The sequence below is a fragment of the Notothenia rossii genome, assembly GCF_949606895.1.
Source record: "Notothenia rossii genome assembly, chromosome: 11".
Lineage (NCBI taxonomy): Eukaryota > Metazoa > Chordata > Actinopteri > Perciformes > Nototheniidae > Notothenia > Notothenia rossii.
Genome location: NC_136910.1, coordinates 17,700,139 through 17,720,793, shown reverse-complemented (window position 1 = coordinate 17,720,793; position 20,655 = coordinate 17,700,139). Strand labels below are relative to the sequence as shown.

General features: G+C 40.8%; 1 protein-coding gene across 2 annotated transcripts in view; it reads right to left on the bottom strand.

Annotated features, from left to right (window-relative positions):
• LOC307025881 (leucine zipper putative tumor suppressor 2 homolog) overlaps nt 1-20,655 on the bottom strand; it is a 39,649-nt gene that overhangs the window by 14,694 nt on the left and 4,300 nt on the right. The window contains exon 2 of one of the 2 annotated variants that reach the window (XM_079660848.1): nt 8,227-8,357. The gene's annotated coding sequence lies outside the window, so the exon portion shown is untranslated. Of the gene's footprint in view, nt 1-5,248; nt 5,386-8,226; nt 8,358-20,655 lie in introns of those variants that run through there. The other variant, XM_079660849.1, reaches the window with a different exon arrangement.

Genomic DNA, 20,655 nt, shown 5'->3' with positions numbered 1-20,655 from the left:
GTGTCCTTAATACTACAAACCCATCTGGTGGAAATGCATTTTCTGCCCTGCATCTTCAACTTCCTCAAATACATTATTATTGTGCCAGTTCTTTATTTCTTCCTGTTTAGCTGCATCAAATGAGATATCTTTGGTTACAAGTACATCAGCTTCTCTGTCTTCTGTTTCAATGTTGAGATTATCAACCTGTGAGATATCAATTGATTCCTTTTGCCCATCACTACCATCATTCTCTAGATGTTGCATGTTATACCAGGTTTTATATTTCCCCGTAGCCTTGCTTGATCTCCCTAAGACTCTTGCTTTAAGTAGAGTATTGTCAACTCTGTTCATATATGTTACAGTCTGTCCTGTTTTTAAACTCACACCTGCAGAAGGGGCAGGATTATTATGGGCATTAGGCCTATGCGCCATTTCAGTTTGTGTTACGCTACTCAAAGTGTTTGGAGGATTGATCGCTTCACTTGTATCGGCTTCCCTATCACCGAATTGTTGTTCATTCTCTGTATTTTGCTCACTGTCTAAACTACCAGTTGCATTGTTTATACCTTGCTCACTTCCTGCTTCTGTGTCAGCCTCATTTTGTACCATTTGCTCTTCACTAACCTTTGTGTTCACCTTGGAAAGCCTAGAGTGATGCACTCTCACTAGGCAACCACCATGCCTCACAAAAACAACAGCCCCATCCTGACCAATAACTATCCCTGGTCCTTTCCACTCAGTGCATTCAGCTCGTTTGTAATACACCTTGTCACCCATCTCATATTTCTCATCTGTGGGTCTGAGCTGCTTACGTAGTGCTGGTCTTATCCTTTCTGAGCACTCTGCTTCAGTAAATGCTTTTCTAGGAGGCATGCAAGGCTGAAATGTGTTCTCCTACTCTAGCACTCATAGTGGTACCTTCTAGCACAGGTGGTTTATCAACCAGTACAGAAGGAAGGTTGGGGTTCTGGCCAAACACCAGTTGATGAGGACTGTAGCCGTGCACATTGAGCATACTGTTCTTAGCCACGAGAGCCCAGTCTAGGGCTGTTTGCCAGTCACATCCATTTTCCCGTCTGACCTTCTGGATGATGTCGGTGAGGGTCTGATTGTGTCTCTCCAGTAGCCCATTGCTCCAGGGGCTGTATCCTGCCGTGGTTTTTGTCTCAATGTTAAAGTTCTCTGCCATATCACGGAACTTTGCATTGTTGAATTCTCCTCCATTGTCACTGTAAAGTCTCCGTGGTGGACCGTGGACGCTGATCCATGTATGAAGGAAAGAGTTCACCATCACAGAGGAGTTCTTTGTTTTCACAATGCTTCCAGCGCTGGAACGTGTAAATTGGTCAATGATGTGGAGGTACCATAAACTTGGTTCCAACTCGTGCAGGTCCACTGCCACCGTTTCATTGTACTCTGAAGCCAGAGGCAAGCCCACAGCAGGCTTCGGCTTGGTCTTGCTGTATCTCTGGCATGTCACATTCTTGTACTATTTGTTGTAAAATAGTGTCACAATCTTTGTCTTTATTTCCCGAACTGCGGAGGAGTCACTGTAGTCTTTCTGACAGTTTGGTCACGCGGAGGCGTGACCAAACTGTTTGTGTAGTTTCAGGAGAGCTTTGTGTTTCTCAATTGAGGTCATATTTTCTGTGACTGTAAGGACCTCATCTTCAAATTTGATTAATTCCTGTGTCCTTGTCTCTGATATCTATACAGTTGTGTCCTGAACTGGTGAGTTCAAGAGGGATAGTCTGTTTAAACATCACAGCTCTATCATTCTCCATGTCCAAGATGGTTCCTGCCCTTTTCAGTGAAGTCTTACTCAGAAGTAGTGGGATATCAGCTTTGACTACTTCAGTTTCCACTCGACATTTTGTCTGTCCTATTTTGGCAGGCAGTTTCAGTATTCTGGAGGAATGCACTATATTTCCATTTCCAAAGCGGAATGGTCTGGAGCTTGGAGTTTCACTTTTCACAATCTGGTTCACTTGACTTTGAGTGAGATCAGCGACAAAGCTGTCCAACCATTTTTCTTCACACACTGTGCGGGTACATGCAGATTCAATGATAGCCGTCCCTCAAGAGTCAGTTAGGAATACCTCTGATTCAGACAGTGAGGCTTTAGTAAACAGTGTAATGTCACATTCCTCTACCTTTGTTCGATCTTCAGTTAGCTTTACTTGTTCGCTACTCTTGTGAGGACAGTCTTTAGCCCAATGGAACGTGCTCTGACATATAGCACATTTTGATCTCTTACCGAACCTATCCAGTGGGTTGGTACCCTGTGACGGTTGCCTTTGTTGTCCAACTTGTCCAAACTGCTGCGTTGTTGGACATCTGAATCTTCCTTGTGAGCGTTGCTCTGTGAATAACGCTTCATCGTTAACGTGTATTCCGTTTAATTTGCCGCCTTGCACTCTCCCCCCAAAGATCCTTTTCAGCGCGGACTTCATTGCAGCAAACGTTAAATCTGTACACGCAGTCAGCGCCATTTGTCTATTTCTCTCGTCTAGACAAGCCGTGTCCAAAAGTTTAAAAGCTAGCACGGCGTCAGGAAGAGTCATGTCATACTTTTTAATTCGGTTGTATCGCTGTTCAAAGTCAATCACATAGTCCGCCATGGACAAGGAGCTCTCCTTTTTGATACAGTAAAAAAAAAACTAAGCATCGTATGCGCGGTCTCTCTCTTCTTTGAGAAACAAGCCATCTAGTTTTGCTAGCAGTGTGTCCATACCATTGTTGTTGTTCAAATCCAAAGCGGGTATTTACATTGCGATGTCCCTTGCCCTTCCTTCCAGCCCCAGGACAACGGCGAGGGCTTGTTTCTTCTTATCAAGTTCAGTAACCAGCTTCCAAATGGCGATTTCATTTTTCCAACACTCGTATTGTCGGGATTCGTCGAACTTCGGTGGAACTTTGTAGTTAGCAGTAGCCATCTTCTGCTAACCATCCTCTGCTACCAATGTTAGTCTACTACAAATAAACACAACGTTTATCTTCTGTTAACTTGGTTTATTCAATCAAAGTGCATAACGACAATACAGAGCCATTAACGAACAGTGGACCTCATGCTCCGGGTCGACACAGACTCACTGCGCATGCGTTTCCCCGCCTCAAGAGGGCAACCTAGACTACCGTATGGCCAGTAGTATAGACGCAAAAAGATTACATGTTAACACGTATTGCCACAGTAACTTTAAAGAAATTAGATTTTGAAAGCTTAAATCAAAATGAGTCCAGTTATCTTCTAAACTGGCTTAAATAACTCCCTGAATGTTTTGTAAATTGTTTTTTGCGAACAATAACGAGAGGTGATCAAAATGTCCCCTTACTTTGAATACATCTTATTTCTGTGGTGAAATGGGAGCTCTAACAGGACAATAGAAATCCATTTGTTGAGGTCAATACATTTAAATTTTCTTGCTGAGATTTGCATATGTTATATCTATAGGAAATGTGAATCAGAGTCTTCAGAATACCAGCCAGGTCAATGTGATCCCTGCTCTGCATTTCATTAGTAATACAGCAGTTAGTCTAGATAAATCCTGATGGCATTCACTGGCATGCTGGACAACCCTTCGTCTGAGATTGGCAATCCGAGAAGCAAACAGTATAAAAGCCTTTTTATAGAGGCTGTATTACAAAGGTACAGTATACACGGCTCACTGGCCCTGCCCTGCAACGTCACACAAACCTGCTTTGAGACAAACTGAAAGGGCACTGCTCTAAACCCCTCTTTGTTGGTAGCACCACGCCATGAACACACATCACTCAGAGGTGAGTCCAAAAATATTCCCCACACCAGGTGAAGTGTTGGGATTAGATGGGAGTACAAATAAACTATTTTAATACTAATACCACCTCTGACTGGATGAAGACTGAAAGAAGTAAAGAGGTGGACTGAAAGGAGGGAGAAGAGTCTCAGTTTTCAGAAGAGAGCGTCCGCATGAGGGAACAAACGTTGAATCGCCTCCTCCTCCCTCCATCTCTCTGGCCGAACTTCTGAATCTCACCCCCTCCCATCTCCTTATTTTACCCCCTCTGTTGAAAAACTGGGACAGAGGGAAAGTGTAACAAAGCTATTTAAGTTTTGTAGACAACCTACCTTTCCACAGGCGGCCCCTCGCAGCCCTGGCAGACATGGTCACCAGGCCAAATGTGAATGTTCCACACATAGCTGGATTATTGTTTGTATGTTTATGAACTGTTTCGTCTACAAAATGTCAGATAATAGTGCCATGTGCCCAAGGTGACTTGTTCAAATTACCCCAAGATATTGAATTTAAGATTCTCACATTTGAGTGGCTGGCTTTGTAAATGACCTTAAAAACGTTTGTAGATTGAATAACCAATTATTAAACTATTTGTTATTGCCGAAATGATGCTCTCATGAGGGGCCTACAGGCTTGTTTGATTGGTGCACCGACCCTGTCAATGATTATACTGCACTGAAAGAGAGCAGAGGCCTCCCAACACACACACACACACACACACACACACACACACACACACACACACACACACACACACACACACACACACACACACACACACACACACACACACACACACACACACACACACACACACACACACACACACACACACACACACACACACACACACACACACACACACACACACACACACACACACACACACACACACACACACACACACACACACACACACACACACACACACACACACACACACACACACACACACACACACACACACACACACACACACACACACACACACACACACTTCTTGATTAACAAGCTTGTACCGGTTTTTCTTTTAATGAGCAATAAAACAGTAGAGTGGGAGCTAACCGTGGCTTTCAAATATGTTACATCCTGTAACTAACAATACTTAAGTTAATGAAATAAAAATAAATACGGAAAAAAGTCATTCAATTATCTCAGAGCCACTTTCTAAACTGAACTTGTTCTGGTTGATTTACAGTCTCAAATGTTTTTCAATTTACGAGGAAACTGTCGATTTTAGGATGGAGCATGTTTGCCATTTTATGATTCCAAAACAGATGCAGACTAATAGTTGCAGCTTTAATAATGTGCATGCAACAAACCTGCACAAGAACATTTACACATCAAATAGCAAATAAATATTTCGCAGTGACTGTATAAGTCAAATGGTAAATGAACCATATGCTACCAAACATTTGTGTCACCTTTATTGCCACGGTAAGTCAACTTCCCTGTTTTCCAACGCCCACCTCCCCCTCCTAAGAGTCTCTTACCCCTGTCTGTCCCCTGCATATCTGCCCTGGTGTCTCCTCCTTATCATCCGGTCCCAGCTCCGTCTGTCAGCTGTGTTCCTGCTTCTGGGTGTTTGGCTCCGTTTCTGACCAGCCCTCCTGAGGAAAACTTCTCTAACCCCCACGACTCTTTCTCAAGCCAAATGCCGCCAGTGTGAATGGGAGCACAGTCCCCTCCCCTTCCTCTCTCTATTGCCCCCCCCCTCTCCTCCTCTCAGCACAGCCTCTCTGACAGATACACCTCCTCTTTCCCTGCTCCACTCCTCCTCTTCGATTTCCTTTGACCAAAGAAACTACACACTGCAAAGTTCTCCGCTGCCTTTGTCAGGCAGTAAAAAGAAGAAGAGAGAAAAAAGACGGGGAAGCCAGGGAAAGGCGAGCTGTCAGAGACCTTTTTACTTTCCCTCCCTATTTCAAGAAGAAAGGAATGAAAAGTAAAAAGGAAGCAGCACCGCATGACAATATCATCTCACTTTAAAAAGTCTGCCTCAGCCACAGATTCGATTCTGGTTAACAGCCTTTTCATCCGTCAAACTTAAATCTTCACCTAAGTGCATTAAAGACAAACACAAAAGAAGATTTGAGTTAAAGGAGGGAGAGTATAATGCTGGGGTGTAGGAGAAGGAGGTGAAACTTCATCAAACACTAGTCCTGCTTCTCATCTGTCAATCTGATCTAAAACAAAGACGGGCAGAAACAAAGCTCATTTAGTTACTGAGCAAATTCTAATCAAATAAGCCGTCAACCCGAATTAAATGAGTTAAACCTACTGTAAGATCGGCAGCTCCTTAAAAGCAAAGACAGGAGAGAACCGTAACTCCTCAGGAGGCAGAGCTGGATGTTTGACACATTAAGATACAGTAACGTGTTCAAGGACTTTAAAACGTCAGACAATGTTAGATTCAACCAGAACATAATGGTTACAAATAGTGTACACCAATCTCAACTCTAAACTGTCCCATAAAGTAAAAGCAAGAAAGAGAACTGGTACAATACTCAAGGATGTGATGAACTTTCAGTTCTTTATCTGAAGATTTTAGACCTGGTTGATTTGTTGACCCTCCTTAAAAGAGGATGTTTTTTGCATGAGAAATTGTGAATGTCAGTTTTAAATGTTTTTTACTGCTAAAAACAACATGGAATTTCCATGCGTTATTTTGCCTGGTTAAACCTAGAATCTGCAACATCTTTGATAGAATATTTAGGATTTCTAACATCCTGGGTAACCAGTGGATCAGCTTCCAGAAGTGCACTGTCCTTTACCAGTGGCAGCATTTAGCTTCTTGCACTGACCTGTAATCCACCATCTGGCCAAATTATAAAAAAAAAAAAAGAAAAGAGAAACAACAGGTGGAGTGCAGTCGGAGCTCAGCTGCTCAGCTCCAGATGAAGAGAGGGGTAAAGTAGGGTACAAGAAGTAGGCCACACACACACACACACACACACCCCTTTCTTTTTACTACTCCCTCGCTCTCCCTGCTGCTATAACTAGGTCACACTGGGCACAAGGTTTGTCCTTCAAGCAATAAGACGTAGGAGAAGGAGTTCAAGGTCATTCTTGGTCACGCTGGTCTTAATGGGAGGTCTGGAGAACACTGAAAGTGCCGCAAGTGAAGTCCCGTTTGGCTGCAGCCAAAGCCACAGGAACCACCCGAGTGAAGAGTCTAAGAATGGCCAAACAAACACCATCAATCAGCCGGCCCGAGGCCACCAGTGCTGGGATAAAGGAGCAGGCTTCAAATCACCTCTGTGAATGCCACCATTAACACTGCCACTTTATAGGCTAGAGGGGGGCCTAACATGACTCAGCCCCTTTAGAGCGGGTTGATTTAGAGGCTGAAGCAGAACAGTGAAATTACAATTTAGTGTGTTCCATTTGCTTTCTGTATGATAGCCCAAAGGAAAAGCAAAAGGAAATTAATGTACAACTCCAGATACAAAACATAATTCCAATGTGGCTTTGCAGTAAGTTATATGCATCTGTCTTGTAGTTTATCCCCATAAGTCATATAAAGTTTATTATCCTACAGAGGTTCCCACAAAAGGTTTAGAGTTCCGTCTGTGGGCCAATTTCTGGTAAACATTGAAAGCTGCTCTTTAAAAAGGCCAAGATTCTAGTTTATCTGTATCAATAGTGGAAGCCCAGCAGGGGGTCATCCATCAAAAGGCCGATGCCATCCCTCTGCGGCCCGTCAGCCTGCTTCCTTCTATATTTTGATAACAACGCCTCACGTCTGGGACACGAGACCGACAGAAAGCTAGGCCATCCATCAATATCCGTACCGCCTTTGCATGGGGACATCACTCCCTTTGGACAGTGGAGCTAAAACTGGCCTCAACAAGCCACTCTTTTAGACTTCTTGCTTCCAAAATAAACCACCAAGCAGCACAAAACAGTCCAGGAACACCTCCTAAATAAAACCAGTGCCAATCTTTAGCACTTGGCAGGGGGTGGCTCATAATTTTCAGACACAAAATGAAAAAAAGGGAGGGAGATAGTTTTGGAGAGCGAAATATGTACTCTTAGTAAATTGTGTCATAAATCCACAGAAATGGGATGACTGTGTTGAGTTGGCAGGGACCTGACTTAGCAACACACGGATTTACTGTATAATGTGCCAAAGAGATTAGGGTTACGACTCCAGCTCTGGAATTACAGAAAAACCCTATCCATGATTAAGATCTGCTGCTAACTCTCATGCAGCAGGAACGTGTTAACATCCACACATGATGGGATGCACACTGTTACGTGTGTGGCAAGCTGCAGACTATTTTTAACATCAATAAAGTCTCTACCAGAAATGCTTGGTTTGGGATGTCAGAGAATTAACATGAATTACAGCAGCAGCTTTGTGAGTGAGAAGTTTCCTGCAGTAGTCCGATAAAGTTAGCATAAATCAAATTTTAAAACAGCCAAAAAGTTCAAGTTTAAAACATTTAATTAAAAAGGCACCACTTACCTCACAATGACACCCCGTCTTTAGATTCTGGAGGCCTTAGAAAAGCATGGCGGACAGGTCGGTCGAGCATCCCAAGAACTCACAACAGTGAGCAGATCCTCATTCCGTCTTTGTCGCTTTGTTCTCCAAAACTGAGGGGAGAAAAAGAAGACAAGAACAATGCACTTGTTGATTCAGCAAAAGAGAAGCACTGAGGCTTCTACCTACAGTGGAGAGTTGGAAAACCTGAAATGTGACAAGTGTGTTTAGAAGTCAGCGGAAAAGAGGAAAATCTGAGTCATGATGGCGAAAGTCTTCACATGCAGGAAGGTTGAGACTGAGGGGATTTTCCATGTCAACAAGAGTGAAGACCGAGCCCAAAGCTGGCACCCAGTTCACTAACGAGGGCTTTCCCCTGAGTAAAGTAAAAACGTTTTGTCATTTTCTGTAGAAAAACACAGTTTCTAAGTTTAAAACACTTAACAAATTTAATTGATGACCATGTGGTGCCTTTCCTTTAAAAAATACAAAATAAGCACCCTGTCCATGTGGAAAGAAGCACAGGGTCCATCTGTATTTCATTAAACTGTTGCATTAGAGGTAAAGTCACATTTAAGTACCATAGGTGTGAGCCAGACAGCTATTGTTTCATAATGGCTATTCACATACTTTAGATTACTTTTGGCACTATCATGTTTTCAGCAAGTCATATCCTTGCAGGGAGAACAATCATCTCACACTAAAAGAATAAATAATAGCAGCATATGGTTCTGGAAAATGGTGTAGATAAGATCTACTGCACTGCAGATAAAGTCACTGCCCTTAACCTGCCAACTTCAATGATGTTAGTCTCCAATTACCGAGCACGTTTTACAACTTGTAATATGTCTTTCTGTATGTTTGAGTATCATTGAGTTTACGAAATATGTGCATAAGAAACTTTGAAATAATTGCCAATGCTTCAAGAGGTCATATTTCCAAGTAACTCTGTAGATGAATTATTCCCACAGTATTTAAAGACTAAGTGATACAATGTCACTAGAGTTGTGCAATGAACTAAATGTTACATTATAAATCACATACTCAACATAATCATATCACAACTTGCAATACATGTCAATAAAAGATCATAAGTTCAACAAACCTTACCAACAGACCAGTATCTTCAACTGGTTATTCTGTAATCAAACTGGATGAGAGATACGAGGGGAGACAGCATGAGAGAACATACTTCACATAGTGTTGTATATTTCCTGATATATGGTCCAGCTCTACTTCTTACATCTGCCTTTACCTCACTGTTTTCCCATAAACAGTTAATAGATTTTTAGGGAACATATGGACATTAAAGGGTAATAAAACTGTGTTTAGCCAATAAATACTCTGACACATAAATCCGAGTAAAACCGTTTTGTGACATTCTTACACCTTTTAAAAAAAAAATGATTTAAGCTTTAGAGGTCCTGGTAGGTTTAATATTTTACCTTTGAACCGAGCATGCATAACTAAGTTTAGCTAACAGCAGCTTGTGGTAGATTAAGGCAAAAGATTAGAACATTAACTTAACAACAAGTTACTTAATATTGGTGTTGAGCTAGGATTAAAAACAAAGGACAACGTTTTATTATTAACAGTGCCACTTTCAAACAAGGTATCACATGTTGTGTATAAAAAATAAAAATACAACTTTAACAGGGGCATGCACTTCACATGTTTTTGGTAGCTAAAATAAATAGAATAAAGATGTTTTAAAGAAAATAGAATAAAAACAACATTATGTAAATCTATCATTTGACAGGAGGAAATGCCACCATACAGTGCTGCTTGGTTCTCAAACATAGGGGAGTAGCAGCTACCTTGTTATTGAACTTCCTGTTTGATCAGCAGGATCTGGGATGTTTACTCAAATTAACGGCACTAACTGCCTGTACTGTTACAGGCTTTACTTAAAGCTTCAGCTCTTCACTTGGCCTGTATGTTTTTAATATTATGTTACAGACAGATGGAAGTGCTTAGGAGCCTCCCACGTGTGATGTTCCTCATTACAAATAGTTTGGAGCTTCTTATAGTAAATATTGCAGAGGTAAAGTGAAGGTATATACTGTGAACTCTGTAGAGTTTTATTAATAGCAGTTTGTCTTAGGCCCCATCCACACGGAGACAAAAACTAACCGAAGTCGATATCAAAAAAAGTCTTCCGTCCACACGGAATCGGCTCAAGAAACGTGTCCGTCCACACGAGACCGCTCGACCCGCTGGAGACGCTGTAGTACATATGCAGGGCCTGTAAGTGGCGCTGTACTTCCGCCACAAAATACACCGAAAGCAGCGAATAAGACCCCCCGAGCATGATTGCCATGCTTGCCTTTCTGTTTATTCTCCGCGGTGGATTTAGCAACATGTAGTTCATGTCCACTTGTTGCTGATGGTTGTGGTAGAGGAGCTGTAGACTTTGCACCAACATCTGTATCATGGTCAGTAGCGTCTGGAGCATGAACGCAACCCTGTGATCCGCCATTGTTGGTGGCGAAACGCATCAGCAATGACGCGGGGGTGAGCGGGAGAGGTGGGGTTATGATCGTTTAGGGCGTACACACGGTGCCGCAAGCGTTACGTTACCAGACCTTCCTACTTTGGGATGCATTATCGTTTGAGGGCTCCGTTTCCGCGGTTCCGTTCCACACAATAAAGAACTATAGCGGATAACACCCGTTTCGTCCCCTGTGAGGACGGGGCCTAAACACAGATCATTATCAGATGTTTCTCAAGATGGCCGCTCCCTTCACCTGCTATTCCACACTGAACAGGAAGTCCTAACAGTAGAGGGAGACATACAGAGAGAGGAGCATGTGCACTGAATGAGAAAAGAGAGGATTACCATTTCATTACATTATTCATCTGCTGAATGGACACCTTCAAAAGACAGCCTACAATATCACTAAACCTCACTATAACCTATTAACTGACCCATAAATTAATCACCAATCGATTAAATGGTGGAGTAAAGATAAGTTATTTGTTCTTCTCCATCAGAGGGTAAGGAGATTTTATCTGGGAATGATTTGTATGAGCTAACCACTCTCATAAAGTTAATTTGAAGCAGAAGAGAAGTGCTTTCATGACGGTTCAAAGCAAATAATGTCCATGTAGACACCTGAATTGAATAGAGGCCCCCCTGGTTGAGGTTTTGATTGATTAAGCAGGTTACCAAGTGCCATTTTAAGGGTTTAATGCCAAAACTAAGTGTGCCTTTCCAATGAGAATTGGAATACTAGACAGCATCACAAATAATAGGAGCTCACAAAGACAAATATTTCTAGTTACAGATGACAAAATGCATCCGATTTCATATTAGGTTGGTGGTCAAAACTGTGACTTCTGGAAATGCCAATTGGGACTTTTTTGTATCGTTAAGATTTTTGGCAACTTGGGGCCACTATAAAATAGCTCGCAAAACACACAACTATTATAACTACTTCATAAAGTCGGCAGGAAACGAATTGCACATCCAGGAGAAATTGTGTTACAATAGCATTATTTTGGAATCCAGTTTGTGATGAATTTATAAAAGAAAGTCCAATATTTACTCTCCATTAAGATCGGTTTTGCAAACCTATGCAGACAACTATGATACAGAGACACCAGGCATTCATTCACACAACTTAATGTAGTGCTGGAAACTTTGAATAATGTCATAAACATTCAATATTGGTTTGTTAAGATGTACGTCTGAACATAATGGCATACAGTTACTTATAGCTGCACTGTGCAGTAGTCGGGAGGTTACATTAAATGGGATGGAGGCACGGGAAATACATTTAGATTGTTATGGGGAAAGGCAGTGTAATAGAAAGACACACACACACACACACACACACACACACACACACACACACACACACACACACACACACACACACACACACACACACACACACACACACACACACACACACACACACACACACACACACACACACACACACACACACACACACACACACACACACACACACACACACACACACACACACACACACACACACCCCACTTCTCCCCTATCCAAACACCGCCACACCACAGCACTTTTTTTTATTAGTTTATTATCATAATGTTCAGCCGCATGCCAAAGGTTCCAGACAAGTTAACAAAACCCGTAAGAGATGCAGGAAGCAACACACCCTGAACAAAGGCCACTCAGGAAATAGGGGAATAGTGTAGCAAAAAGGGAGATCACAGAAACAGACGTGTTGAGAATACTGTACTCCTGATATCAGAGAAAAGCACATCAGCATTTTAGGAACAAATGAACATGTGTCATGCATTTTGATTTCAGAACGGCTTGCTTGTACGTGGTTGAGGTAAAGAACATAATAACAACATAAATGTAGGGGAGAAAACAACTACAGAAGACCTGAAGTTTATACAGCTGTTTATTTTAAAGAATATAATAGGCACAGGGTGGAAAGTCTGCTTTGTTTGGATAGCAAAAGATGGCCCAAATGGAATGAATCGCATTCCATCTTGAACAGCCAAAAAAGTCTGTATTTTGTCAAGAGTCCTCTTTATATGGTGGCCCTGAAGTGCAAGACAACACAGCATTTCAGAAAACACTACAGCATTTCACAAAACGCCGCAGCATTTCAGAAAACACTACAGCATTTCAGAAAACACTACAGCAAATCAGAAAACACTACAGCATATCAGAAAACACTACAGCATTTCAGAAAACACTTCAGCATTTCAGAAAACACTACAGCATTTCAGAAAACACTACAGCATTTCAGAAAACACCGCAGCATTTCAGAAAACACTACAGCATTTCAGAAAACACTACAGCATTTCAGAAAACACCGCAGCATTTCAGAAAACACCGCAGCATTTCAGAAAACACTTCAGAATTTCAGAAAACACTACAGCATTTCAGAAAACACCGCTGCATTTCAGAAAACACCGCAGCATTTCAGAAAACACTTCAGAATTTCAGAAAACACTACAGCATTTCAGAAAACACTTCAGAATTTCAGAAAACACTACAGCATTTCAGAAAACACTTCAGAATTTCAGAAAACACTTCAGCATTTCAGAAAACAATACAGCATTTCAGAAAACACTTCAGCATTTCAGAAAACACCGCAGCATTTCAGAAAACACTACAGCATTTCAGAAAACACCACAGCATTTCACAAAACACTACAGCATTTCACAAAACACCACAGCATTTCACAAAACACTACAGCATTTCACAAAACACCACAGCATTTCACAAAACACTACAGCATTTCACAAAACACCACAGCATTTCACAAAACACCACAGCATTTAAAAAAACACTACAGCATTTCACAAAACACAACAGCATTTCAGAAAACACCACAGCATTTCACATTGGACGGAAACGGTAATCCTTTAGGGAGAACACTTCTTGTTTGTGATTGGACAGAGCCAGCCAGAGAAGCACTGCTGTGATTGGTTGTTTTTGCTGCCAGTCAAGAAATGACGCTTTGTGATTAGTCAGCACCCGACAGCGCAACATGTCCCAACACAACAGCCGTTAGCTGTTAACACACACTCAGAGCTCACAGCTATTCATATCTGTTCAGAAACTGGACAAAAGTTAAACATGTACAAACCACAGACTGTCTGTGTCATGGCGAATACAGTTGCTGCTTTATTTATGTCTATATGACGTTGTTGTGAGTGTGGACGGAGCAGCTACAGGTTAGTTTAGCCTGATCGATCCGATTCCATTCAGAAAACACGCATTATTAAAAGGTTTTTCGCCTGCAGACTTGTCAAAGCATTAATTAATTCAAAGCCGCGGTGAATCTTGAGCGATGCAAACATCGGGTAGTCTACCATAGTATTTACTTGGAGATAAGCACCTTTAATTAGTTAATAAAGCATTAATTCATGGTTTTTTCGCATCGCTCTAATTTCACCGCGGCTGTCAGGTGTGTTTGCTCCTGTCATTCAAACAAGACGTGCTGGAGAGGGGGCGAGGCGTATCTCCATCTAAATCCTATGGGAGATACCAACTACAACAAAATGAACATATTTTTACCGTGATTTAATTGTAATACAAGTTTCAAAATGATGCCGAAGTAACTACATGCTGATACCGGTTAGTAAAAACCATGAATTAATGCTTTGACAAGTGTGCAGACAAGACGGCAGGCGAAAAGCTTTTAGAATGCGTGTTTTCTGAATAGAATCGGATCGATCAGGCTAAACTAACCTGTAGCTGCTCCGTCCACACTCACAACAACGTCATACAGTCATAAATAAAGCAGCGACTGTATTCACCATGAAACAGACAGTCTGTGGTTTGTACATGTTTAACTTGTGTCTAGTTTCTGAACAGATATGAGGAGCTGTGAGCTCTGAGTGTGTGCTAACAGCTAACGGCTGATGTTTCGGGACATACACATGTTGCGCTGTCGGATGCTGACCAATCACGAAGCGTCATTTCTTGACTGGCAGCAAAAACAACAAATCATAGCAGTGCTTCTCTGGCTGGCTCTGTCCAATCAAAAACAAGAAGTGTTCTCCCTAAAGGAATACCCTTTCCGTCCAATGTGAAATGCTGTGGTGTTTTCTGAAATGCTGTAGTGTTTTCTGAAATGCTGTAGTGTTTTCTGAAATGATGTAGTGTTTTCTGAAATGCTGTGGTGTTTTCTGAAATGCTGTAGTGTTTTGAGAAATGCTGTGGTGTTTTCTGAAATGATGTAGTGTTTTCTGAAATGATGTAGTGTTTTCTGAAATGATGTAGTGTTTTCTGAAATGCTGTGGTGTTTTGAGAAATGCTGTGGTGTTTTCTGAAATGATGTAGTGTTTTGAGAAATGCTGTGGTGTTTTGAGAAATGCTGTGGTGTTTTGAGAAATGCTGTAGTGTTTTGAGAAATGCAGTAGTGTTTTCTGAAATGCTGTAGTGTTTTGTGAAATGCAGTAGTGTTTTGTGAAATGCAGTAGTGTTTTCTGAAATGCTGTAGTGTTTTGAGAAATGCAGTAGTGTTTTGTGAAATGCAGTAGTGTTTTCTGAAATGCTGTAGTGTTTTGTGAAATGCAGTAGTGTTTTCTGAAATGCTGTAGTGTTTTGTGAAATGCTGTATTGTTTTGTGAAATGCTGTGGTGTTTTGTGAAATGCTGTATTGTTTTGTGAAATGCTGTGGTGTTTTGTGAAATGCTGTATTGTTTTGTGAAATGCTGTGGTGTTTTTTGAAATGCTGTGGTGTTTTGAGAAATGCTGTAGTGTTTTCTGAAATTCTGCAGCGTTTTCTGAAATGCTGCAGCGTTTTGTGAAATGCTGCGGTGTTTTCTGAAATGCAAATGAAACCTTAAACATCCTGCAACATTTCAGAAACCTACAGTTAGAAAAATCCACAGCAATCTAAACAACATTGATTTTAAAAGTAGTTGTAGTCTTTTAACAATTCTTATTCAAGTTACTTTGACTGTTTTGCTTTTAGAAAGCTGTTTAACTCGATGTTCTAAGTAGTTTGTTGAGGTAAATATATGATAGACAATATTGCAAACCACTGGTGTGTTCAGACAGAAAGTAAGTCTAATCTAAGATGTTGCACAATTGCATTAAATCTTAATGAAAATAGTCAGATTGTCCAAAAAGATACTAGTTTACCCTAGGTGACTTTAGAAAATGCTCAGAAAAGAGACTAGAGTTTTACCCTACATTGTGTGAAGCTAAACATGATCTCAACTGGATTATGTGTTTGTCCTTTTCATTTGTTTATAATTTACTTTGTGATTAATTAATTCATTGAAGCATGACAAAGAGGGTTATAATGGCTTGTCTGTCATTAGGTAAAAATAAAAGGACACATAATGAAAGCAGAAAAAGCCAATAGGCGGCTCTGACTGTTCTGTTTAGCGTGGATGGATGAACTGTGCATTGTTTGAATACTCGACATCTCTCGCCCTCTGGTTGCGCAGGCAGAACTGACAGCGCTGTGTAATCCCTTATGCAACACCGTGACGCAGCTACTGCCCCACCGTGCATCCCACCACCCACGCAGCTTCTGATCTGCACCCTCGTTCTTCCCCGACACTTCTTCACCTCTCAGGCAGCCTGCCTCCCACAACATGGTCGGCCTCTCCACTTAAAAACCTTCTCTTCATGACTCACTGCGTGTCTCTTGTATGTTGTTATCAGGGTCTGTGTTTAATGGAGAGTGTGTGCCATCCGTCTTGTGGACTCACAGCAGGAGATTATGAAAATCAGGCCAGAAATCACACACAGAGCACCGAGAAATGTACTTAAAAATAACCAAAACAAGCAGCCTCAGGGAGGGGCCGTCCCATTTACATAATGTAACCTTAACTGCAAGAAGGATGGATAAAGTAAAACAACATGTTCACATTGTGAAACAGGGTAGTTTATATTATTTTCAGGACATCTTGGAATCGCAGCTTTAATCTTCAGAAACTAAAAAAAACACAGGATTAAATAATACTTTGTGTCATGAGTTTGAAATTGAAATGAAAAGGCAATGTTCTTGTTTGATAAATCTAAACTGGAAAAAAGAAGGTTACAGAACATGACCCTGTCGATTAAAGAAAGGAGGAATTGAGGACAAAAGTGGAGACACTGTTGCTTTGACGTTTGAAGCAAAGTCTTACTCAGCAAGGTTAGGGCTGCTACATACTGCAGTACAAAACTAGGCCTAAAAGCACTGTTTAAAAAAAAAAAGAAGGTAAATAGCTCAGCAGATGCCCATTAGCAACAAATGTACCCAATAATGTAAGTATTTTATGTATTTTTGACTCTTTCAGTGAACTGAGGCGAATCCATTCTGTAACAATGGTTACATATATTGTGTATTTATTTTACTGTTAGCTTTTGTTTCCTCTTACAAACATTGGATTGGTTTCAAACCATTATGAACGTCCAACAAGCGGCTCATGTTTCTTACACAATCTGAATTCTTTTTAGCAATGTCTCCACACTTCACTTGGAAACATTATCATAACTGATGATAAGTTTTAAGCTGATACACAACTCCATGTCAAAGTGCTGAGCTGTTCCTGACCACAGTCTGTGAGAAGGACTGAGGGCTGAACCACAGTGAGAAGGTGTGAGATGGAGAGCAGCAGGATACCGGCAGTTGACACAGCTGAGGAGCAAATGAAAATGTTGGAGGTGTTGAAAGAGCAGAAAAAGAGTGTGAGAGCAAACCAGAAGTCAGGAGGGCTGCAGGCATGTACGTCATTACACACTGGCCTTCCTGCAGCAGCTGTGAATGTCATCATCACACTAACTACTTCCGCCAATCAAAGCTGCTCATGGGAACACGGCATGTTGTTTTTCATGCTCTTTTTAACTTGCATAATCATCAACAAGTGACAACAGATGACTACGTCTAGATCCAGTTAAAAATATTCTACTTACTTTGGGATTATAGCTGAACATAACAACATTGTGCCCCCGTTCTTTGACTAACCGTGACGTCTGAGTGTGTGTAATCCGACCATATGACTCTAGCTTCTCCTTTCTTCAATTAGAGAGACATTTCATCACTCTAAGGCTCTGCTTTCAGCTAAACTGTAAAGCTGCAACTTTTGGTTGAGTAATTGATTAGTAGATTATTAATTGTTCATTTGATACAAACACAATTGTTTTGATAATCAAATGGTGTTTAAATAATTTTTCATGCAAAAAAGAAATGCTAGAAAATATTTTCAGCATTACAAATATGGAGATTTCCTGTCTGTTTGTTATATCAGTGACAAAACAAGACAATTCTAAAAGGCATCCATTAGACCTTGGAACACTATGATGGATATTTGTCACTATGTTGTGATATTGTACAAACCAAACTATTAATTGATTAAACTAGAAAATAATCAACATTGTTAAAAAAAAAGGTAGTTTAGGCCCTACTAAATAATAGTAAGGCAAACGTGCTCAAAGTGACAATTATAGCACACTTTATAGGTAATATGTTCACCCAAAAAAGATTGGAAAAATACTCATTTGAGCCTGATTATGGCTTTGAGGGAAAGTCAGTGTATCACTAACATTATTTAAAGCCATCCTAATTGGGACATGAATGTTTGTAATAAATAGCAATTAGGATATGTTACTCAAATGTTGAGCTCATGGTGGTAAAACAAGAGGAAAAAGTGATCAAGAAAGTCAGTCTCTATGTAAATCTATCTCGTAGTTTTTGAGATCTTTCAATCACAGCCAAAGAGGTGGACAGAGCCATCGTAGAGCCATGCCACTGCCAAGCTACTCAGAACAGAACTACCAAAAGTGATGTAATAAGAGTAATGGAAGGACTTCATAGTCCACTCTCAGGTTATCCTGGATAAGAAGGGTTTCCCCTATCCAAGGACACTTTCCCCCAGTCAATGAGAGATGACGGGGCTTTACAGTAAAGTCGAGCTCTGGCATCTTATCTGGGCTGTTTTCAAAACTGTAAATCTTATCTGTACTGCAGCAGCAGATCCTTGGGACCCATTCTTAAAGGCGCTGCAGGAAAAGATGCAGCGATGAGGTAAAAAAAGGGCCAAACATTTAAAAGAAACGATATGGGTATAATAGTGGAGTGGGGAATATAATATTTCACAGTCCTCAGTATGCAAGGGATGATAACATGTGTTTTAAAATAACAAAAACAGCATTGTTTGCACCATTTCAAAAAAGGTATACAAGCCCACAAGCATTATTTTAAAACTGTACATGATACAGTACAGAACATTGTTTCTTTATAGAGATGGTGAAACAAAAACGTTTGTGTACAGGAAAAAGGGTAGGGTAAGTTCTGGACTTGGGTGGATAATAATAGAGAGTAACTTTTGGAAGAACCAGTCTGTGGACTTTTATTAAGGAAGTTTAAAGTGTTGATGGTGGTTGGTTTTGGTACCATGGTCCATTTGCATTGAAATAGGGTCATTAATCAGAGTTCCAGGAAAGGAGGTGACAAGATATGGCAATTTGTAGGTAAAAGACATCGACTGATTAATAGCCGCTGAGCTTTGTACCTGAAAATTGGGCCAAAATCCCACAAGGTTTGAACAGAGGGGGAGCTCTGTGTGTGGTTGTGAGGTTGTGAGTGTGTTCATCTGCTGTATTCTTCAAGTATTCAGTACAAGTGACGTCACTTGCTCGAGTCAGGACAGACACTCATTAGACCGAGAGGAAAGACAAAATTAGTCCTGACCCGTTCCAGGCTCAGGGATCAAGGGTCTCTAAAGCTCGGCCCCTGCCTCCCGGTGCCCTCAGGCAGCTGTGGAGTCCAGCTGTGCACAAAACTCTGACTAAGAATAGCAAAGTGATCAAGAGAGGAGCCGTCTGTCCTTGAGGGTGGTGAAGAATGGGAAGGATTTGCAGGTCAATCTTCAAATTAAAATGTCAAGATATTTAGGTCTCATTTTCGATCGATTTAAAGACTACTTTCTCAAAGAATACGTTTTTAAATAGCTAAAGATCCTGACATCTTTATAAACCTTTTTTTAACAATCAACATAAAACAAAATGGTTTGTTTTAGACTAAAATAAGACAGAAAATATTCAATATTTCTTTTGGCTTGATTTATTTGCCCGATTTTGATCAAACTTAGGGTGGTGTAACACGGCCAAGGATCGAAATGCAGGTGCAAATACACTGATTCACTTTCCTTAAAATTTCGAGGTAGGGCACTTGGCCCTGGAATAGGTTTGGGCTCTCTAAGTGCACTTCTAGTTTCCCTATAGTATTGTAATAGGAGAACACATGTCTAGGCTCTTTGTGTTCATTATACTGCATCATGTACAGAGATTGAAAGCAAGGCTTACAGTACAATATGGAGTGGGTGACCACCCCATGATTAAAGGAGTAATGCTTTGATGAGTGGTTCGCTGTTTTGTTTAAATCTCGTGCTTTCCTACCACACAGATTATAATAAATAATGTGCTGACATGCAGGAGGCGGAAAACTAAGTGTAAATAAATACAGGGCCTGTGTGACGTCCCTCTGCAAATACAAGAGAAAGCTGCTGAACAACATAAACAGGGATGTAAACCATGCTAGTTCTTAAATATGCAGATTTAAGAACGACTTTTTAAATGATTTATAAGGTAACATGCATTTAGTACATTTGTTAGGCTTTAGGGATAAACACAGCACGTTTTGCTGAGAAACACTGAATGTAAACATCAGGCTACTGTGCTTTTCCTGAAGAAAACCCTGCAGGGTACCTTCTAATGTTTTGCTTTTATGGTCTGAAGAGTTGCATTACAGCCAAGTAACACAAATAACATCAATTCATATGTGAATGAAAAGAAATGCACACAATTTCCAATATAGCGGCTAATCATTCATATTATTCTTAACCCTTACACGCATAGAGGCTACTACAGTGGACAGCTTTTCAAAAGGTGTTTTCTTGTATATGCATGGGTTTGATGGCATGGTTGCACCATCAGTCACTACATAGGACCCTATTGCA